We start from the raw sequence: 16173 nt of genomic DNA on the forward strand, positions 1-16173 counted from the left end.
GGTTCCAGTGTCATACAGGCATATCCTCTGGGGAAATTACGTTTTCTGTTATTCATCCTTCTCTCTTACTCTTCTTATTTTTCAGATGGTGTCTTCAAAAGTTAGGGTTCTAATTACCACGGTCATCTCATAACATGTAACTCTTTCTCATCATCCCTCTACCTACTGGCATCTTCTCCATTATATCTCATAGGAACCCCAGACTCTATGTCCAGCACAAAACTCATCCTTTCCCTTCAGCTGAGACCCAGCTACTTTACCCCTTTTCTCACCAGCAGTAACACCAATCACGCTGGCAGAGAATGTCCAAGCTCAACCATGCCATCTTTCACGATGCCTATTCACATTGTCTCCCTCATATCAATTGTATGTTTTTCACATGAACAAATAGAGTGTACTGTTGCTCTGAAACCCCTCATGACTGCATTGCCTGACAAATACAAGTCAAGATCCTCAGCAGTGACACACAATTGCCTTTCATCATTGTGCTGAGTTTGAATCTATTGTGTACCCCATAAAAGGCATGTTTTAATCCTGATCCAATCCTGTGAGAGCAGCTGTTTCTTTTAATCCTGTTTCAATACTGTAGGTTGGAATCTTTTGATTAGACTTCCTCTAGAGAGATGTGAAACACCCAGTTGTGGGTATTAACTTTCATCAGCTGAAGATGTGACTCCACCCATTCCAGGTGGGTCAGGATTAGCTTACTGAAATCCTTTAAAAGAGGAAAACATTTTGGAAAGAACTCAGAGCAGACAGAGGTTATAGAAATGACAGAAGCCTGAGAACTGACAGAAATTTCACAGCAATGCTGACACAGGTGCGGACACGTGGAGAACAGAGACACAGATGTTTGGAGATGCTTGGAGACCAGCAGGCATTGCCATGAGATGTTAAGCAAGCCAGGGTTTGAAAAGAGCCAAGGGAAGCCAAGAGATGAAAGCCAACCCTGGAGAAGTAAAGTGAGGAACCTGCATAGGAACAGAGGCTGAAAGCAACGGAATGCAGGAGCAAAGGGCCAGCAGACGCCAGCCATGTGATTTCCCAACTGACAGAGATGCTCCTGGCCCATCGGCCTTTCTTGAGTGATGGTAACCTCTTGTTGGTGTCTTAAGTTGGACACTTTCACTTCCTTAGAACTATAAACTTATAACTTTATAAAAGCCATTCCAGTTCTGGTGTATTGCATTCTGGCATCTTACAAACTAACACAATCATATTTTCCCATTTACCTCTCTAGCCTACTGCTCTGGGGTTGCCATCTCACTTGCATGATGCTTTGGCAATCACTCATTCCTGGTTCAGGTCTGAACACAGCATTTGCCTATATGGGCACAGATATTCTCAGATTCTGGAAAGCTCTCACCTGCTCAGCTCAATGGAGATTCTTCCTCAACCTTCAAGACCTGATGCTATTGTTTCTGAGTCACTTTCTCATTCCTCCAGGGTTACGGTCACAATTTTCTCTGGACTCTGACAGCATTTGGTACACACCTGGATTATACAACTTACCAACTAACATTACAAACGTCTTTTGCTTCACATCGCTCCTTTTAGTCAGAGTTCCTTCCATGTGGCTCAACTGACTTGATATTCCCACAGTGTGGTGCAACTTTTATTTTTTTTAAAATAAAAGCTGAATACAAATCACAGTTTTAACACTTATGCCATGGAGCCTTTCCCAGATCAAGGTGGTAGAAAGTGAACCTTCAGGGTCCATCCTCTACAGAAGCTTTGAATAACCAGCAAGAACTGGCAGAGAACAACTTTCTCAAAGCCCTCCAAATGTTAAAAGATTTCAGTAACAGCACCAGCACTGAATCAAGAAAAAGACTACTTAAAAGCAATAATTTCTTAGTGCGCTGGACGGACCCTCTCCACCCCTTAATAGCTTGGCAGAGGATCCCTTGTGCATGCATGTCTGGCCATAATCTGTCAGGTGGTGGCCTGATGGATTTACCATCCCAGAATATGTCCTGAATGTAGAAGGTGGTCATTGATGCCCCTACAGACACTGTGGGAGAGCAGTGAAGTCCTGCTGCCTGGGACAAGGGATTGTGGCTATAGGACATACAGGGCAGTGCCCAGAACTATGAGGAAACTGTTTCCTAGTGAAGATGGGACACTTATATCCATGGAAACAGGGGAATTCTAGGGCCACAGACACATGACTAAGACAAGGCACATATACAGAAAAAGATTAGGAAATCCCTCCCTTTAGCCTCAAGCTATGAACTAAATCATAATATGGAAAAGCTTTGAAGGAGAACACTTGCATGGGTCAATCTGCAAAGACTGGAAAAGATGTTTTCTTTTTGTTTTCCTTCTTTTGATTTTTTTCAGCTCCTAGCATTCAAAGAAAGCTCTGTCATAATACTAGCTGGATACAAGCTTAAGGAACTAAATTAGAATTTAGTTCAGAAATGAAATTCTTGTGATGACACATTAAAATATCAAAATATCCAGTTTCAGCAAAATATCAAAAAAGCATATAAAGAAACAGGGAGTGATGGCCCAAGGAGAAAAGGAAAGCCTTAGAAACCATCAATGAGGAGTACAGACCTTACCAGAAAAAGACTTTGAAAAATGGCCCTAAATTATTTTGTCCAGAACCTAAATTTTCCATAGCACATAATCTAATTCAACCTGTCTGGATAGATCATTTAAATAATATAAACACAAGGAGTCCAGAATAAGAATGAGGGCCTTTAATTATGTATAGCTTAATGAAAAAGTTAGAATAGTTATAGCCTGAATACTTCTAAAGAGTGGGAGAAATATCAAAGGTGATGGGGGATTTACACAGAGGAGGTAGGGTTTAACAAATGAGTATGAGTACTGAATCACTGCATTTCTTTTAGGTTCTAGTACCTTGGAATACCTAGAAATAAAACCTAAAATTATGGAATTGTAACCCACACCAAACGCTGAGATGTGTTCTATAACTAATTATTACTATGTACTTTGAAATTTATTGCTTCTTTGTATATATGTCATTTTTTCCATATAAAAAATATGAGAAGGAGGGTACTTAAGTGCTGATTCCTCATCAGAAATCATAGAGGCAAGAAGGTAGAAGGGAAACGTATTTAAAGGACTAAAAGCAAAAAATTGCCAACCAAGAATTCTATATCTGGCAAAACTGTCTTTCAAAAAGGAGGGAGAAATTAAGACATTCTCAAATAAAGAGAAGCTGAGGGATGTCATCACCACTAGACTAGTCCTAAAAGAAATGCTAAAGAGAATTCTTCAGGTTTAAAGGAGAGAACACTAGACAAGTGACGAGCTACAAGAAGAAATAACGGCATGGGTAAATACAAATTACTGTTGTAATATTGATTTATAATTCTACAATTTACTTCCTACAGGAAAAGGTTAATGTATAAAATATAATGACAAATCAATGCTTCTGGTCTCGTAATATCCATGTCATTTGTGACAGGGGCTGCCTAAAAGTGAGTGGTGGGGCCCTTCTACCAGCTACTGAGCTGAATCGAGCATTTACGTACTGCTGGGTCGACAGTTGGGCTCAGATTCCAGATGAAAATGTTTGAGAGCATTGACTCTAGAGCTACAAGATCTGGTCAGGATCTCTGGGCTGAAATCTGTTCCTGTCTGCCAAATTCTGACCAAGAGGATGGTGCCAACAATGCCTTCTCAGACTCCTTCATGGATTCTTATCCCTCAAGTGAAGGCCAAAGTGAAGCAGCAGACTTAGCTGTGCAGCCATCTCTAAAGCCTTGGGCTCCCTTGCAGGATTCAGAAGTTTATTTAGCATCTCTAGAGAAGAAGCTGAGAAAAATCAAAGGTTTAAATCAGGAAGTGACTTCCAAGGACATGCTTCGAACCCTGGCCCAAGCCAAGAAGGAATGATGGGATCGGTTCCTCCAGGAGAAGTTAGCGTCAGACTTCTTTGTGGATGGACTTGATTCTGATGAGAGGTAATTGATTCCCAGTCCAGTTCCAAGTAATCATCTGTTTCACTGAGGATATTTCTTTCTTGCTAAAGAATTCAGGGATAGTGGCATCTGAGTCCTGACATTAGTTGATATCAACATCAGCTCTTCTCTAAAACTTAGAAATCTTTCTTTGTGAGATTGCCCTATTTGCTCTCAGCTCTGCAGATTGCTAAGACTGGGTATTTTCACCAAAAAACAAATACTCTACATCTTGGTCACAATTGAATAGAGTTGACAGAGAACCATTGTCTTCATTTTTAATTATGCAATTTGCTTAAAAACATGATAATCAAAAGCTGAAACTATGCCTTCTTACCTCTGACTCTTCATTGTCTTACCGAGTTTTTGTCATAATGTAGCCACTCAATAAATCTGTGCAGAATAAATGAAGAAATTTATTAAGCATGTACTCTATGATGGCATTATGCCTTGGGAGAGAGGGGCCTATTAGGATGTTTTAGACCCCTTTGTTTGTTTATTTTAAAATTTTTAACTTTTATTGTATAGTATAATATATATACACAAAGCAACGAAATAAAAAAGCAATCATAAAAAAAAAAAAGTGAGTGGTGGGGAACCAAGGAAATATTCCTTGACATTTAGGTTCAGATAATACTTTGCAGTGGGGGGTATTCCTGTGTGCTGTAGGATGTTTAGCAGCATCCCATCCTCTACCCCCCAGATCACTCCCCCAAACTGTGCCTACTGCAAAGTTCTCTAAACACTGCTACGTGTTCCCAGGTAGGAAGGGGCATAAGTAGGGGGGTGCGGGGGCTAAACTGCCCCTGGTTAAAAGTAGATGCAACTTCAAAGAGAACACACTCAGTCTTGTGGGATGGTTCTGGAGATAAAGAAGAATGAGTAATTTTTTCTTTTTCTGATTTCAAAACCACTGCAAAAATAAATGAATAAATAGATAGATAGATAGATAGATAGATAGATAGATAGATAGATAGATAGATAGATAGATAAAGCTATCACTCCCTCCAGGGCTTTCCTTTTAACCTCATGAGAAGGAAGTGACCGTAACCAGGCTCCTGCTGGAGGAGGGTGAACAAATTCACCTTGCTGCTGTCCTGTTCGCCTTGCCATGCTTCCTTTCCCATCAACAGGGCAGGCAAACCAACGGAGAGTCTTACCATCCACATGCATCTAAACCACACACTTTCCTTCTATGAAGATTTTCTCCCAAAATGCAACAAATGCTTAATTTCCTTTTTATGATGGTTTTGAGAAAGATCAGATTTACTAAAAAGTCAGAAGGCACATCCTCAATAGAAGATAGATAATATAGTTTTTTCAAATTGCAGGGCGAGATTTCTCATGAAGGAACTGAATTACAACTGTCTTTTAACACACATAATCATTCGCAAGAATATGATACTGTATTATGTGCAATGATGTATAAATCACTAATGCATGTAATTTTTTTTAATGTGATCAGGCAACAGGAATTGAATCCAGGTCTCCAACATGGCAGGTGAGAATTCTGCCACTGAGCCACCCTCGCACCGTCCAATGTATGTAAATTTTAAGTTAACTGTTCTTCCAAGGCTAGTTGCCTTCAATCTCACATGGCTAAAGTTTTCCTTCCAGGTCCTGGCTGGAATGGAAGAGCTTACAAAAGTAACACATTCAAGTAGGCATTAGAAAAACAGCCACGGAAGCCAATAAATTGTCCTGGATTTTTTTGGCATCTGGAGGGCACGGGGAGCTAAATAAGAATTTACTAAAGAATCTTTTCTCTTTTCTGAAGGGTTTCACTCGCAGCTCTGCTAAATTACTCCACACAATATAGTATACCCTTGGGTTACCATCTACAAATAATTAATTTTCTTGCCAGTATTATGAGACCATTTGCAAGCCAAGTCTCTGCTCTCTGAATTCACTTTTTAAAGTCTAGCTTTCAGTTGCCATTCAACATGATATACGCCTTGGGAGATACGTATTTTATCTGAAATATTGGCAGGTGGTTGCAGGGATGATCAATATCATGCATTGCTAGAAAGAAACAAAAATAAGGCCTATTTGCAAGGGGCCAATGGTTTCCTTGATTATTTCTTCCTTGCTGCCATATGTTCAGAACCAGCACTCCTCGTGGTTCTGGCAATTATTGAGTCCAAGTTTCATGGTGTGTCTGGGCCAGCCATCGCAAGAACACAGAGACAGTTTGCTTCCTCCTGCTGATCAAAGCACAGTGTGGGTTTGCCATAACCTAGACAGCTTGTCTTTTCATGGATCATGTTGTTGATGGAAGGATGTGATAATTAGAGCCAGACTGTGGTTTAGCCAGCTAGAACCACAATTTTATTATTCTTCCTAAGTTCTACTTCTTTCATGCTTTTAAGCATTTCATTTTTCCTTTTTTGAATAGCATCTGGAAGTTTGCAAAATAATGACTGTGATTGGGAAAGATCAGAGGATGACTAATTTATAAACTTGATATGGCCTTTCATAACAGCAATGATGGATTACTGAGTCAAGCATGATTTACGTTATGCTAGATTTTCTAAAGTTTGGATGGAAGACCTTTCAAAATTTTCCCTACCATGCTTTATATGCTTCTCCCCAAGATCCACCCCTCCTCTAGTGGTGACACCCAGGAGAGGTGTTATTGCCATCAGAACCAATGGCCTAGACTGCAAATTGACACCCAAAGCCCTTAATCTTGTTCCATGGCATTTTATTGGGTCTCATGGCTTAGTGTTCCTTTTTATTCATTTTAAATTAGGTGTTGTCCAGGAGATAGGGCATGTTTTCCCTTGGACCTTTAGGAAGATGCTGGTAACATAAATTACATTCTCAGAGTTAGAAAAATGGGATAGCAGCTCAGTTCTCTATGTCTTCCATGTCTAGCAGGTTTTCATTTGCATCAGCACCATGAGCCTTTACCACCAGGCTTTCTGCTGTTTTAAATAGCTAGAACATGTGGAAATATTCACCAAGTGCCTTCATGTCTTTGATGCTCTTGAAAACACTTAGAAGACTTTGCAGACACCCTGGGATATGGTGCAGTAATGGCAATATCCAGCCCTTAGTAGTTTATTATGTCTCAGGCTCTGTTATGTATGCGACTCAGGCAATCTCCATGGCTTCCCTATGAGGAAGGGACTCGAATTATTCACAATACAGAGTTTAGCAAAGAGAGGCAAAGAGAGATTTAAAAAAGCTGTCTGAAAGCAATCCTGTTAGTAAGGAGTGGAATGAGCAGTGGACACAAAAATTTCATCTACAAGACCCAGAAACAACTGGATCCCCGAGGATGCTATGGCTAACTCCCTCCCATCTGCCAGTCCTTGTTCACTGAACCTGCATTCCACAACTGGATTTACTTGTGGATTCAGAGTTTTTATTGAGTGTATACTGGATGCCAGGGTCTGTGTAAGATTCAGAGTGAATTAGACTCAGCCCCATCTTATAGAGCTGAAAGGTGATGTCTTAGTTAGGGTTCTCTACAGAAACAGAATCAACAGAGAACACTTGCAAATATAAAATTTATAAAAGTATCTCATGTGACCACGGGAATGCAGAGTCCAAAATCCACAGGGCAGACTGTGAAACTGATGACTCCGATGGAGGGTCTGGACGAACTCCACAGGAGAGGCTCGCCAGCTGACGCAGGAAGAGAGCCTGGCTCTTCTGAATCCTCCTTAAAAGGCTTCCCGTGATTAGATCAAGCATCACTCATTGCAGAACACACTCCCCTTTGGTTGATTACAAATGGAATCAGCTGTGGAAGCAGCCGACGTGATCATGATCTAATTCTATGAAATGTCCTCATTGCAACAGACAGACCAGCACTTGCCCAATCAGACAAACAGGTACCACCAGTTGGTCAAGTTGACACATGAACCTGACCATGGCAGGTGGTTAGTCAAAGACAAAGCTACGCAAAAGAGCAGACCAATTAAAAAAAAAGACAAAGCTATACAAACTACTGCAATACGTATGGATAAGGTTCACAATGGCAAAATCATAGTAGACATATGGCGAGCACATGTAACTCAGCCTAGGGAGATGAGGAAGAACCAGTAACCTTGCTGAGACCTAAAGTTAGAATAAAAGTGAGACTGTATCCCACAAAGAGGGCAAGGATGGGTGGAAGTCCTTGAGAGAAATAAGAGCAGAATATAATTAAGAGACTGGAAATAATTCATTGGGTCCGGACCACAGACAGAGTGTGTGTGGAGGTAGTTATGGTCAGATGGGAGTGTGAGATGTCAACAGATGAGGTTACAGAGTTAGAGAAATTAAGAGGAAAAAATGAACCTTAAGGTTGGCATGTGGTCTTATCAAATAATAGTGGTGGGGAAACTTCCAGGAAAGATGGTGGAGTAGGGAGATATAGGACACACTCCAGTATATGGAAACCACATATCTGATAAGGGTTTAATACCCAGAATATATAAAGAAAGGCTATACCCAGCAATAAGAAGACAAACAACCCAATTAAAAATCGGCAAAAGACTTGAGTAGATATTTTTCCAAAGAGGAAATGCAATTGGCTAAAAAGCACAGAAAAAGATGCTCAACATCTTAGCTGTTAGGGAAATGCAAACCAAAACCACAGCAAGATGTTATTTCATACCTACTAGAAAAGCCACGATTAAAAAAAAAGAGAACACTACAAATTGTTGGGGAGGATGTGGAGAAGTAGGAACACTCATTCACTACTGGTGGGAATGTGAAATGGAACAGCAGCTCTGGAAGGCAGTTCTGCAGGAAGCTAGGTATAGAACTGCCACATGATCTGGCAATCCTGCTACTACGTGTATACCCAGAAGAATAGAAAGCAGGTACTCAGACATTTGTACACCCATGTTTATAGTGGCATTATTCACAACTGCCAAGAGATAGAAGCAACCTACTTGCCTATCAAACACTGAATGGATAAACAAAATGTGGTATATACACAGGATGGAATATTATTCAGCTGTAAGAAGGAACAAAGTCCTGAAGCACACAACAACACGGATGAATCTTGAGGATATTATTTTGAGTGAAATCAGCCAGACACAAAAGAACAAACGGTCTCACTAATATGAGCTAATTCTAATAAGCAAACTCATAAGAGTTAGAAAATAGACTATAGGCTACTAGGAGATAGTATGTGGTAGAGAATGGGGAGCTGATGGTCAATTTTTTTTTTTTTTTTTTTGCATGGGCAAGCACCAGAAATCGAACCCGGGTCTCCAGCATGGCAGGCAGGAACTCTGCCTGCTGAGCCACTGTGGCCCGCCCAACTGATGGTTAATTTGTGCAGAATTCCTAATTAGGTTGATTGTAAGTGTTTGGAAATGGATACAGGTGATGGGAGCACCTCGCTATGAGTATAATGAAGAGTACTGAATTGTGTGAATGTAGTTGGAAGGGGAAGTTTGGGGTCATGTATGTCGCTAAAAGAAAAGCTAGGGGAGAAAAAAATGGGACTGTATAACACAGTGAGCCCTGTGGTGGACAATGACTGTGGGTAATGGCACAAATATAAGAATGTTCTCTCATGAATTATAACAAATGTACGTCACTATTACAAGGTGTTAATAGTATGGTGGCATATGGGCCGAATACATCAAATGCAAACTATGAAGTACTGTTAACAGTAATATTTTAATATTCTTTCACCAATTGTAACAAAGGCACCACATCCATGCAAAGTGTCAACCATAGGGGGGATATGGGAACGCTGTATTTTTTACATGACTTTTATGTAAGCCTGCAACTTTTCTAATTAAAACAAAACAAAACAAAATGCTGTGGGATCAGGAAGGACAACGGGAGGGTGTGAAGGTAGAATACTTCTGCTTCTCCCACTGCCCGCTCCGTGGCCCTCTTCCATCTCCCCCATAACTTACCAGTAGGTGCATTTCTCTGGGACTGGGGCTGCGCTGGTGGAGCTCTCTGTTCTGCTCTTAAGCTCCTGGAGTGAACCATGCATTCTGCTACGAGCTAGTAACGATGATGAAGATACATACATCAATCTATACATCCACATTACTTCTACTGAGGTTATATTGTCAGCCAACAGTGTTTAAGTTTTTAAAAATTAGGATTTCCAAGAGTCGTTTTTTTTAAGGTCTTCAACAAGTGAAAAACTAGTCCTGGACATGCAGGGAACATTCCATAACTATTTGTGAAATGAAATTCCACTCGCAAAAAAGGAGTCATTCTTTTTCTCATTTCCGATATCCACCTCCCCTGGAATGTCAAAGAAAAGACTGAGTTCAGAGACAGCAATGTAATGTAATCTTTTTCGTATTTATTACAGTTCTTAGAAAAAAAATAAGCCTGTGCTTTTAGGCAGTTATTCCCTGTGTATAAATGCATAGTTTTCAGAATTTTGACTATCCACAGTAAAGAACAAGTTTTATTTACATATAAATTTACATATAACAATTATATTATTGCCAGCACCATACAATTTAGCCCATAGTTGTTGACTCATTGAATGACTGTGAATGGGTCTGTGCTCTGGCTTCAGAGAGCTTTCCAGTTGCTGGTAGGCATGGCCCATATTTCTTTCATATCTCCCCAGTACTGGGTATGCACCTGACTCATGTTGGTGGGTTAGCTCCTGGGCTAGTGTGTAGGTGCAGAAAAAGCCAACATAAGAAAAGTAACATCAGACCTGAGCAAAGGTACAGAAATATGCTCTTAAGAGCCCCAGTTGAATTCATAACAGTTTCCACTCTTGCCACCGACTTCTACAGCTCAACCCAAATCGATTTTTCTCAACCAGAAAAGACCTACGTGTCTTGAAGCATCCTGGTAGGAGTCCAAGAGGATTGGGACTTGTGTCTTTCCAACTTTTTGACCCTCTGCAAATCACCAAGTCCTCTGGTCTTTGACCTGTGTCCTCAAATTCACTCCTGTCCTGCCCTGTCTTGCTTTGAAACTCTGCTATGCGTGGTCCCCTTCTCCTATTTCAGGGCCTTCGGTGACTTCTCATGAACTCTAGGATATAGACAGAAGTACATAAAACTGCTGCTTTCCTACGCCTGCACTTTTCTGACCTCTGACAATCTCCCCAGCCTTACTGCCCCCTGGGCTGCCCCCATTCTCTGAGCTTCAGACATTTTGAAGGTATGTTATTTCCTCGGATATGCAGTGCCTTTTTTTTTTTCTGGCCCCGGGCCTTTGCACACACAGTTCCCTCTGCCTTAGAGAGCTCCCCAATCCTCCTCTCCTAACAAAACTATGAGCTTCAAGAGTGCAGACATCAGGGCTCTTTTTTCCCTTGCCTTTGTAATCTCTGCCAATATAGCCATGACACCTGGCACGAGGGAAGTGTGCAAGACGTGTGTGCATACATCTAGTGCACTGTAGTCTCCTAAGGGCAGAATTTTCATCCTAATATATTCAACACTGAGAACGCTGCCTGGCACATAATGATGTTCAGTAAATGTATGAGGAATAATTAAATTCCAACTGCAATTAATATTATGTTTATCATCCAAGTAAGTTCTTAGTAATTATTGAATGAGTTTGACCAGGTGCCTGGGGGTCTTTCTCATCTCTGGTTCTGCAGCCACATGGGCACTCATTTTTCTTCCTGCTTGCTCCTGTGAATCATAGGAAATCTTGCAAGAGCAAACGGAATACTGCACAGGTGTCATTCCAAATCTGGCTGTAAACATACTGACATTGGGGAAAATGGAGGCATTTAGGATGGGCGTGAATAAGGACCTTTGTCACATGGTTCTCACTCAATCTGTCAACTGAGGAAACTCCTGGCCCACCCCCAACTGGGACAGGGGCTAGGGTGAGGCAAACATGGAACTTGTTTCAGGTGCAAAATATATGGGAGGGGGTCAAAAAAAGCCCCTCAGGAATAAAAATAAATAATACTAGTATTATTTATTAAAAAAACAGTATTAACGGAAAATTTTATGATATGTGAACATATCTCAATAAAATTGCATAAAAATTAACAGAAGAAAGGTTAAAAAAATGAAAAAAAAAATCCATGACAGGCTATCAATATTTGAAATAAAGATTACAAAGCATGATTGCTTTTCCTTCTGCCTCATGCCCCGTGTGGCTTGGTGTGGCATTGTGACAGACCTTATCTTTATCTAAAACGTGGATGTTTTGTTCATTGGAGAACTTTTACATTAATTTTTATTTATGAATGTTGCATTAGATTTTTATTTATCTCCACTACTGAGATTATTTGGGGTGCCCCCTTAGATTTTGCACCAAAGTCACGACCCCTTCTCCTTTTTCTATAATCCTGCCTCTTTTTTCCAAATCCTATGAAATGGATCCTATCACAGACTCCAACAAGCCTTGAAAATCTTTCTGACACTTTTAGAAAGAAATCAAACACTCCAAAGAAATAGACTGTTTTTAAAGGCAGAATAGTAAATGTGAAACATATGTTCACAGTACTGCAGCACTGTGCTCTTTTCTCTTTTCTCCCCAAAGAAACTTGGAGTCTAAAGCTAAACTAAATACATTAAAATATGAATAAGTATTTTTACAAGGATCTGCCTCGAGTAACCAATTAAATTACAACCTGAAAAGCAGGTTTAATGTTGCCAGGTTTCCTGAGAAAGTATTTTCCTCTCTCAGATGGGAGAAATGCTCATTTGAGAAGAATACTGTTTAAGAAGCAGAATCTGCTCATAACCTATTTTAATGTTTAAAAACTGACAAAATCAGGACAACCTGAGGTTTAATGTAAGTCTCAGGTTGGGCTGGTTTTTGCTTAGATTGTGAATGTGGAAATTTAGAAAATAGTCTACTCTAAAGCTGACTAGAGTTACATTTACAAACCTTATCAAATATATCCTGATTTCATGTATTCTTTGTTTTCATATAGGTAAAAATGGATCTACTATTTTATTTAAAGTTGTCCCCTCTTGTTCACATCATCATTGCTAAACCATAACAACTCCTCTCTTCTCCAAGTCTTACCACGCTATCATCTTTAGGGTGCAATTAATATTACTTTTCATATATCTGGGTCCTGGTTCTCCAGCTAATTTACAAGCACTTTGTGGATAAGATTTGCATGTTTGTATAATCAATTAACCCTTGTTTTAAAATAAAGTGTTAACACCAATGTGAGGTGGAGATGGCACGGTGGGAGACTGGAATCCTGCATTGTACACGTGTTTATTCTGTAAGCCCACAACATCGCTAACAAAATACATAAATAATAAAGTGATAATAAGTATTTGTTGGGTAGCTGATGGCTGGTTAGCTGATGGCTGGGGGTAAGCGGCCGTACTGAGTCAGTCACACAGACACATAGCACACAGCACACGACTCAGGGGACAACCCTCAGGGGTGAGTGGAAGGCGCCTGCTTTATTGAAGAAGTGCACAGGCTTATATAGGCTGGGAGCATGCAGGCACACGGATGGGGATTGGTGGCCGTTGTTGCTAGGGCAAAGGGCAGATTTCTGGGATTGGTCATCATTATTGCCTTGCATCAGCCACGGCAGCCAGGTGAGCGATATTTTATGGCTTCTCCAACAAGTATTATATTATGAAATTAATACATGATTTTTGAATATTTCTAATTTTTAATTCAGAAAAACAGAACACAAAATTATAAAACACGAAAGATGACATTTCGGCTATCTTTCAGCCCAGTTAATGCACAAATGCTTCTCTTAGGAACTGCACTGAATTAGAGGGATTTTTAAAAATTCACTGTGAGTGAGAATTTCACAGATTTTTGACAGAAGGTAGAAGTGAATTTTTTTTCCTTGGCAGATGAAAAGAACTTCAAACAACAGATTGGCTTTCTGGGCACGAATCTCAGGATGAGAAAAATATAGTCACATATTGTCGATGAGAAGGAAAAAAATCACACAATATTCTCATGAATCATGCGTGATATTCAAGTGTTAAGCTGTTGAGACTTCATTGGAAAACATGTAGTAAGTGAAAGTTGTACATTTGATTTCCTTCAATTTTTTTTCTTACTGTAGTTTAGTAAACACTTTAGGTGGGGTATTTTATGCTTTCTGTTTGAAGAATTTATTTCCAAATATTATTTTCTTTGGTGTTAAATGTGAAAAAGCAAAAAGCTATGACAGATATTCTGAGCTGATTTGGAAGGTAAGCTCAAGATTAGCAGAGTATCATTGGCTGGTAATTGTCTGGGACACAGAGTCCCCTTTAGATGTACCCTACAATTCCCAATGAGAGCTATTATATACATATACAGAAATGTATACATATGCTTTATGTTGCTCTTGATTCCAGAGAATTTAACAGAATTACTCTCAGTTTGTGCCCCTTGGTCATTCTTCCTCCTTGCAAAGCCCTTCTTTTGCTTTATTCTAATGTATATTCCTTCTACTTTCACAGCACTTTCACTACCACTGTCTTGTATTTAACTTTTTCTTTACAACCTGCCCTGCACACATCTCTTCCTCTGTGACCAGCTACAACACTGCAGTGAGTGTCTTTGCCACCATCCTCTGTCCCTGTATTTTCCTTGCGATGATAAAACACTGGAAAACACGTTTTTCCAGAGTACCCATGAGATATTCAAATTCCACTGACTAGAACAAGCCACATGACCACATGTAACTGTCAATAGACTGAAAACATCATGTGGCCCCAACAGGAGGCTCACAGTATTTGCAAGTGGGCTTAACGACCACCACATCGTATTTCCCTTTTCATTCTTCTTGGAAGATTTGATTTGGCAGTTTATGTGTTTATTTTGGAAGGATGGATATTTTTATTTTAACTTAATTGAATATAACAAGTGCCTTTTGTGTAGTTAAGTTTGTAGTTCTTTAAGCATTCCTTTCATAGCTGGAAGATCATAAACCTTTAAATGGTTGATAGTTTCAAATCATTCTGGTATGAAGATAAAATGGCATGCATTTATAAGGGTATTGTGATAGCTTTATTTTAAGATGCTAAGTTTATATAATACTGAAAATTAGATTGTTTCCAATTATTTAAATTCATAGTGAAAGACTTCAGATGTCAAACAAAAATGTATGCCAGTGAATAATGAAGAAATATTTCAGATCAATGTCAGCTATGGCTATTTAGGGTTAAGCACTAAAAAGAAAAAGGTTTAAACAGAATCCTACACCACACTAAGAAAATAATATTCCATGACCCAGTGGGATTCATTCCAGCATGTGAGCTAGGATGCAAAATAGTCCCAATCTTATTCAACATTATGCTAGAAGTGTTTTGTAATGCAAGCAGACAACAGAAAACAATTAGAGACGTATAAATTGGAAAAGAAAAAGTATGGTTCTATTATTTTTTCAGATGATGCCTGAGAAATCTTAGAGACTCAATGATGCAACTAATTCAAACAATAACATAATTCCGTAAAATAGCTAGAAACAAAACATATAGATGTCACTGTCTTTGATATAAGCCAAAAATAACAATCTAAAATCTATAATGTTAGGGAAAACTCAATTTTCAGTAACATCAAAGAAGATATCACTCATAGAAATACAGTGAAAAAGAAATGTGGAAAATCTGTAATAGAAAAACTTGAAAACTCTCCTGAGAGAAAGGAGATGAGCAAATAGAAAACCATCCTGTGTTCTTAAATACAATGACTCAACATCATAAAGATGTCAGTTTTAGTTGAGTTAATTTATAAACGTAATACTACCACAATAAAAATACCAACAAATTCTCTCAGGGAGTGAGATTAGTTGACACTGAAGTTCAAAAGAGCAGTAGGCAAGACGAACCTGAAAAAAACCCTTGGTAGGGGTACGTGGAAAGCTACAAGATAATTAAACCCTTTCAGATTTTAAAACTCATTATAAAGCATCTATACTGAAAACAGTGTATTGGGAGGGCCACGGTGGCTCAGCAGGTAAGAACGCTTGCCTGCCATGCCCGAGGACCCGGGTTCGATTCCCGATGCCTGCCCATGTGAAAAAAAACAAAACAAAACAAAACAGTGTATTGTTGGTTCATGAAAACACAGCAAGATTGGTGGACTACAATAAAACATCTAAAAATAGATCCAAGTAAGTGAGGAAATTTAATTTGTGCTAAAGGCAGCATCTTAAATTACTGGGAAGGGAAGGACTTGTTAACAAACAGTGCTGAGACATCCGGGTAACCATTGGGAAAATGATGAATTTAGATCTATATCGCAAATTATAGACTAGAATAAACCCCAAATGAATCAGGCATACATACATGATGGTGCGCCAGTTTGAAAGTGTTATGTACCCAAGAAAAGCCAAATTCTTTAACCCCGT

General features: G+C 39.4%; 1 pseudogene; it reads left to right on the forward strand.

Annotated features, from left to right (window-relative positions):
- Positions 1–3488: 3488 nt before the first annotated feature.
- On the forward strand, positions 3489–3899 carry LOC143670646 (coiled-coil domain-containing protein 32 pseudogene; annotated as a pseudogene).
- Positions 3900–16173: the final 12274 nt, after the last annotated feature.

This window comes from Tamandua tetradactyla, chromosome X (assembly GCF_023851605.1).
Source record: "Tamandua tetradactyla isolate mTamTet1 chromosome X, mTamTet1.pri, whole genome shotgun sequence".
Taxonomy (NCBI): Eukaryota; Metazoa; Chordata; class Mammalia; order Pilosa; family Myrmecophagidae; genus Tamandua; species Tamandua tetradactyla.